This window comes from Aegilops tauschii, chromosome 3 (genome assembly GCF_002575655.3).
Source record: "Aegilops tauschii subsp. strangulata cultivar AL8/78 chromosome 3, Aet v6.0, whole genome shotgun sequence".
Lineage (NCBI taxonomy): Eukaryota > Viridiplantae > Streptophyta > Magnoliopsida > Poales > Poaceae > Aegilops > Aegilops tauschii.
Window position 1 is genome coordinate 560,350,799 of NC_053037.3, and position 7,099 is coordinate 560,357,897.

The following is a 7,099-nucleotide window of genomic DNA, read 5'->3' on the forward strand; positions in this document are numbered from 1 at the left end:
AAAATCATCTAGTTTTGATATATTATTTTTCATGAATACAAAGAAATTATGTAGAATGAGTGAATTTTATATATTGGTTGGGGTCCTAGGCACCCACTCTCATGAATGTGGGTCCACCCTTGTTAGTCCCATGTTCTAAAATCTTAGGACCGGACGTGAGAATTAGGCGCCAAAATTCATATAACACAATGTATATCCATGTAAAATCTCAAATCCTTGACGATATATTACTTTATTCTCGTTTCTAACACAACACTAGTACGCTAGTAATAATGAAACGAAACCGTACTCGAGTACAGACGGTGGCACTCCGGCGCTAGCTCGACTCGCAAGATCAGTGACACTCTTCTAAGAACTCCCCATGCTGAAGTCGAAGTTGCTGCAGGTAGTGCCGACGCCGAGGAGCAGCCCACTGAACCCGAACGTGTCCTTCTCCAGATCGAATATTAGCAGGTTGTTCTCCAACTGGTGCCCCCCGAGGATCACCGCCGGCGACTCAGCATGTGCCGGCACCGACGAATCCGTCTGAACGAACGCGAAGCACACCGTCTGGTCGTTCACCTGCACGAGCGAGCTGGCGCCAGGCAGTGTCCAGTTCTGGCCTCCGTCCAGCATCAGGTCGATGTTGGCCACGGCATAGCCCACGCTGGTCATTGTGAGCTCCGACGCCTGGTAGCACATGTCGAACGGCGCCACCTTGTCCGCGCGCGCGAGAGCCGCTCGTGGCCGCGTCGAACGCGTTGCGGAGCGGCCAGTAGATGTCCAGCGGAGCGCGGTGTAGGGTCAGGTGTGACGGTGCTGAAGGCGGCGCCGCCCTGGCCTCTCCTTTCCATGTCGAAGGCGCCGGGCGGCGTGGGCACGCGCTCCTGGTTCACGGGGATGCCGGTGATGGTAAAGTAGTAGGCGCGGTTTTTGGGGTTAAAGAGGAACGGGAGAGGAACGGGAGAGGCTTCTTGCGGAGGCTGTCGGCGAGCTCCACGGTCGGCGCGGCCAGGAGCTGGAACGGGCCGCCACCGAAGACGGCCACGCCGTCCCCGGCCCTGGGCAGGCACAGCGCGAACTCTTGCTTCAGGCGGTACCACTGGGCGACCTGCAACGGCAGAGAGTTAAGCAACCTCGCGAGCCCCGCGACGCCGGCCACGCCCGCCGGGAGCGAGGCCAGGAAATCCCCGGGCGCGCAGGACCCGACGACGGGGAAAGTGACCGGGAAGAGCGGGTTCTTGCCGTCCGTGGCGTTGGCGGCGATGGAGATAGTGGTGGCTTGGGCGGCGACCCAGCGCCCGTCGACCGGGTTGTACGGCAAGGCGGTGCAGACTGTTAGAATGGAGAGAGGGGTTTGGTGGAATAATTCGTTGTATTGCTTGAGCCTCGTGGTCATATATGTAGGAGTACATGATCTACTTGGAGTACAAGACAAGCCGGAACATATCCTAGTCTATCTCGTATTTCCTAACTAAACATAATACTCAACATCTCCCGCAGTCACAACGGTAGCGACGCAGACGGTGAGACTGGAGAAGAATCCGAAGGCAAGCCGACGGACACCCCCCACAGTCATACCGGTCGACGCATCGCGGAAGTCGTGGCTGGAGTAGAAACCGACGAGGTTGCTCAAGCAAGGCGGTAGCCCTTTGTGCCGTTTGTCGATGTAGCCGAGAGCGTAGGTGGTGTAGCCGTAGTCGAGGTAGCCGTGCGAAGAACGCCGTGATCGGTGTCGAGTCGGGGTAGCCGGTGTCGAGGAAGTCGCCGTGGAGCCGCGGGCGCAAGGGGGCGCCGAGTTAGCATGGGCGCAGTGGTGTCGAAGTAGGGGTGCGCCGGGAAGAAAATGTTGTTGACGACGCGTCACGACGGGTTTGCCAAGCCCGGGGACACATCATGGACGAAGGCATGCACCGGTGTTGCCAGCATCGGGCATGCGTAGACGGACGAAGACGAAGTTGACGAAGCACCGACCAGGCTTGCCAGGCCCGGGAACACGTCGTGGATGAAGGCACACATCGGTGTTGCCAGCACCGGGCATGCCTAGACGAGGGACCTGCACGAGCTGTACGCCATGTCGGAGAAGTCGGAGGGGCCAGCAGAGAGGAACTCGACGACGATTGCGGCGTCTATTGACGCGGGGCCGATGTCACCAACGGTGGTCGGAGTAGACGAAGTGGTCGGGGTAGATGATGGCGACGCTGGCGACGGGCTGGTGTTTCGACGAAGACGAAGGGGGTGGACGGGCGGCGGCGGCGGCTACGAAGGTAGCGGCGGCGGCGGCCAAAGAAGAGCGGCGGCGGCGGCCTAACAGCGGCGACAGTGGCTAGGTTAGGAGTGCAACAGCAGTGCTCGAAGTAGGTGAAGAACCCTGACAGCGTGACGAAGATCGGCAAGGACGGTGGCGTTCCCGCGCCAAGGAAGACGGCGCGGCGCATACCATGGGAGGTCGACGCGCGGTGACGGCGGAGCGAACCACGGGCCGCGGCGCTACGGCCCGAAGGGGCGATGCAGCGGTGGCAGGTGGGTCGGGGCGACGGCGGGAATACCTCTGGGCAGCGGCGGGGACCGCGGGCCACGACGCTGCGGCCCGAAGGGGTGACACAATGGAGGTTCGTGAGTCGGTGCAACCGCGGGGACGGCCTCGGGGCGGTGGCGGGGACCGCATATCACGACACTACGGCCCGAAGGGGCGACGCAGCGGTGACGCACGAGTCGATGCAGCTGCGAGGAGAACCACGGGGCGGCGGCGCTGCGGCCCGACGGGGCGACGCAGCGGCAGCCCGATGCTCGATCGGTGGAGAGGCGCGCTGAACTCGGGGACGATCTTCACGGGACCCGCGGAGGCGCGTGTAACCGACGGGCCAGGTCGGTCACGCGGCGTAGATGAGGCGGATTGCGGCGGCGAGCGGGTGATCAAGCCGATCGCGCGCGAGGTCGGGGACGCCGCTCGGTGGAGGCAGAGTCCGAGATGAAGTCGGCGACGACGGACGGCGTGAGACGTCGTGCGGACGAGCTTGTCAGCACCGGCACCCGGGCTGCCAAAGCAACGCCGGCGCCCGGGCAGCGAGGCCCGATAGACCAACGGAGCAGCGGCGCCCGAGTTGAGGCAGCCGACGAGCCTGACGCAGCCGTCCCGACGCAGCCGAGGACGAGGCCGGCGAGGTAGACCGCCGGGACGCCGTGAGGACGCGGGTGATGTGGATCGATGGGCGGGCCGGCGCGCGAGCGACGGCTATGATTGGCCGTCGCATGGCGCGAGGCCGCTAGGTCGGGGCGATGCAGGTGTCCCGGTCGGAGCAGGGCGGTGACGGCCTGCGTAGGGCGACGTGCGGACCGACACGCGGACGGCGGCCGGCCCTGACGGGCCGCCTCGGCGCGCGTGGCCGCCGGGTCGGAGGAGAGGCAGGCTGGTCGCGCCTGGGTTGGAGTAGAGGCGCTTGGGGTCGACGGCGGCGGTGGGTGACGCAAACCGATCAAGAATAGATCAGAAAACCAAAAAGAAACTGCGCGATCAAGATGACCGGCGGGAGAGAGAAAACCCCGGAACAAGGCTCAGGGAAAAGACTCTCTAGGGGAGCCGGTCAACACGACCGGCGGACGAACTCTAGGTACGGGCGGCGCGGCCCCCGACGGCGGTCATGAAGGCCGACCGCCCCGTGGCGGTGCGCAGGTGCGGAAGCGGCCGCGGCTAGGGTTTAGGATCGACTTGCGATAGATACCATGTTAGAAGGGAGAGAGAGGTTTGATGGAATAGTTCGTTGTATTGCTTGAGCCTCGTGGGCATATATATATAGGAGTACATGATCTACTTGGAGTACATGAAAAGCCGGAACATATCCTAGTCTATCTCGTATTTCCTAACTAAACATAATGCGCAACACAGACGCACGGGCCCTCCCCCTGCGTCGGCCATTCCGCACTAACGCAGGCATCCGGGGTGAACATATTGCGGATGCCGTTGCAGTCGCCGCCGCCGCACCCGATGGCCCAGTGCGTGCAGGGGCAGTTGGCGACCCAGAGCATTGGGCCGGCGAGGTCGAGGAGGAGCGGCCCCCCTCCGTCCATGATGCGATGGTGTAGAGGGAGGTGGAGGCGTCCTTGTTGACACGCGCCACGAGGGGCCGCCAGGCCTTGAGCCGCTGCGTCGGGCGGCGACGTCCCCAGCAGCACCGCCATCGCCAGCAGCACAGCGGCGGTGCGCTGCGAGATGCCACGAGCTTGCATGGAGTAATTGACTGACTGATATGTCTACGTGCCGATGGCTTTGGGTTTTGGTCATCGGCGCGGTTGTGTTTATATAGTCGCAGAAGAGGAGGAGGAGGAAGAGCGGGGTTGACTGACTTTGCACGGGTTGACTGACTGTGTGCTTGGGAGTTTGGGTAGGGCGAGTACGTGGGGGAGGGACACAAGACACAGACGAATCGCGTCGACCAACACCGTCGAGATTCCAGCGGCGACTTAGCTAGTGTCAACCTCCGGTTAATTAGCCATGTCTACCTCGTGCGTTTGTTCGAGCTAGGCGTCGAAGCTGCAGTCTAGGCTCCGCACCCGGCCGGTCATGGAGAGATCCGGCAGATCGCCGGCCTCGAGCTTGATACTTGTCCCCGGTGAGCTCTGGAAGAAGTGCATGAGCCGCGAGAACACAGAAGATCGACTGACCAGTTAATCCCAAGAGGCCATGCCAGTCACAGAAACCTAGCTAAACTGATCAACACTGATGATTTACCTTGTTGTAGGGGACCGACTAAACGTCAGGTACCTGTGGTTGGATCTTCATCCAATGGCTCACACGTCGTCTTCCACCTCCCAACTGCCTTCTTCCTCCCACGATCTGGTCCACCCGGTCATGTTTCGTTATTATTTTTCTTCAATGTAAACTATATGAATATGTTAGCTGATCTTTTTAGGTTAGTATTGGCAGACGTTTGGGGACAATGTTGGATAACGAGCTCCCATATACGGCCTGTGTGTCCTTTTTAAGGCTCGACATTGGAGATGCGCTAATCAGGATACCTGTACCAGCCCCAAGCGTGTGTGACATGGCAAGTGTCACGCCGCTGGCCGGCATGTAGGCCTGGCACGTCTCGGGACAGGTCAAAGGTTTTGTTCAGATCGATCGGAAGTGCTGGAGCAAGCGCGGTGCACGACACGCATGCACGCCCGTCCGTCCGTTTGATCATCTCTCTCCCGCCCGCATGCGTTTCCTTGAAAGATGTTCCGTTCCTTCTCTTTTCCCACTCTCCTTGTGTGCGTCAGCTGTCTTGTTCTTCTCTTTTAGAAGAAGCAGCCAAAACGTCTATGTGAAATTATCCGCGTAATCCCACTTGAATGTGCGCCTTGTTTCCTTGCGCACAAAGGTCCATTGGAGATATCTCTTCAAAAAAGGTTGAAAGGATTGATATAGTTGACTAGAGGGGGGGTGAATAGGCAACTAACAATTTTTAGCTTTTCTTTACCAATTTAAAGTTTGCATCACAGTAGGTTGTCTAGATATGCAACTAGGTGAGCAACCTATATGATGCAACAACAACAAGCACACAAGCAAGCAAGGAATACAACACAATATGAGGTTGCACAAGTAAAGGTGAGAAATAACCAATAACGGAGCCGGTCGAGACGAGGATGTGTTACCGAAGTTCCTTCCCTTTGAGGGGAAGTACGTCTCCGTTGGAGCGGTGTGGAGGCACAATGCTCCCCAAGAAGCCACTAGGGCCACCGTATTCTCCTCACGCCCTCACACAATGCGAGATGCCGTGATTCCACTATTGGTGCCTTTGAAGGCGGCGACCGAACCTTTACAAACAAGGTTGAGGCTATCTCCACAACTCAATTGGAGGCTCCCAACGATACCATGGAGCTTCACCACAATGGAATATGGCCCCGAGGTGACCTCAACCGTCTAGGGTGCTCAAACACCCAAGAGTAACAAGATCCGCAAGGGATTAGTGGGGGGAATCAAATTTCTCTTGGTGGAAGTGTAGATCCGGGCCTTCTCAACGAATCCCCAAAGAATCAACAAGTTTGATTGACTAGGGAGAGAGATCGGACGAAAATGAGCTTTGGAGCAACAATGGAGCTTGGGGGAAAAAGAGGTAAGTCAACTTGGATAAGAAGACCTCCTTTTATAGGGGGGAACAAATCCAACCGTTACCCCCATCCAGCTCCGCAAAGATCTGGACCCAGGGCGGTACTAGCAGCGGTGGTAGGGGCGGTACTACCGCTTACGAGTGGTACTACCGCCACTATTGCCGCTGCGAGTGCCTCAAAACCCGACACGAGAGGCGACACCCTCGAGTCGAGGCAGTAGGAGCTCAGAACAGCAGCAGTACTACGGCTGAGAGCCCCAGGCGGTACCACCACTGTGGAGCGGTACTGCCGCTTGTGGCTCTTGAGCGGTACTACCGCTGGGGTCTGCGGTGCTACCGCTGGGACCAAATTTCACACCGGAAGCAATGAGGGATCCTCCATCGAAGCGGGAAGGCTCAGTGGGTGCAAAGGGGATGTGTACGTGTTGATTCCATCCTAGCCTTTTCGATGTGGACCCCTCTTGATAGTACGGTGACTCCTACGAAATAAGTCCACCAAAACTGAAACGAAAGAGCTACACCGTCTTCGCTTAAAACTCCGAGGGGAAGGAATCGTCTCGTGCCAAAGGATGAATCTCTGAAATACTCAACGCACACGATTAGTCCGCAAAGGCGTTGTCATCAATCACCAAAACTACTTAGAGAGAGACATGCCTTAACAATCTCCCCCTTTTTGGTGGATTGATGACAACACGAGATTTGCACAAATGTAAGACATGAAAGTAAAAGAATCCCAAAACTACAAAATATAGACAGAGCTCCCCCTGAATGTGTGCACCTAATTAGAGGTGCCTTTGGAATGCAAGGCACACACATTAGGATCAACACTCCCCCTATATTTTATAGTTTGACAACATTAGCAACAAGTAATGGTACATATATATCTCAGATGCATTATAGTAGGAATGAGCAAAGTATATAACAGGATAGGCATGCAACACACAAACTAGATAATAAAAGGATAAGGTAGCATATGTCTCACACCATATGATAGGGTACCAGGTCTCACAAGCACAAACCAAACAGATGCA

The 7,099-nt window shown here is 57.6% G+C and overlaps 1 pseudogene; it reads right to left on the reverse strand.

Annotated features, from left to right (window-relative positions):
• Positions 1 to 236: 236 nt before the first annotated feature.
• On the reverse strand, positions 237 to 4,206 carry LOC109777862 (chitinase CLP-like; annotated as a pseudogene).
• Between the last annotated feature and the right edge of the window lie 2,893 nt (positions 4,207 to 7,099).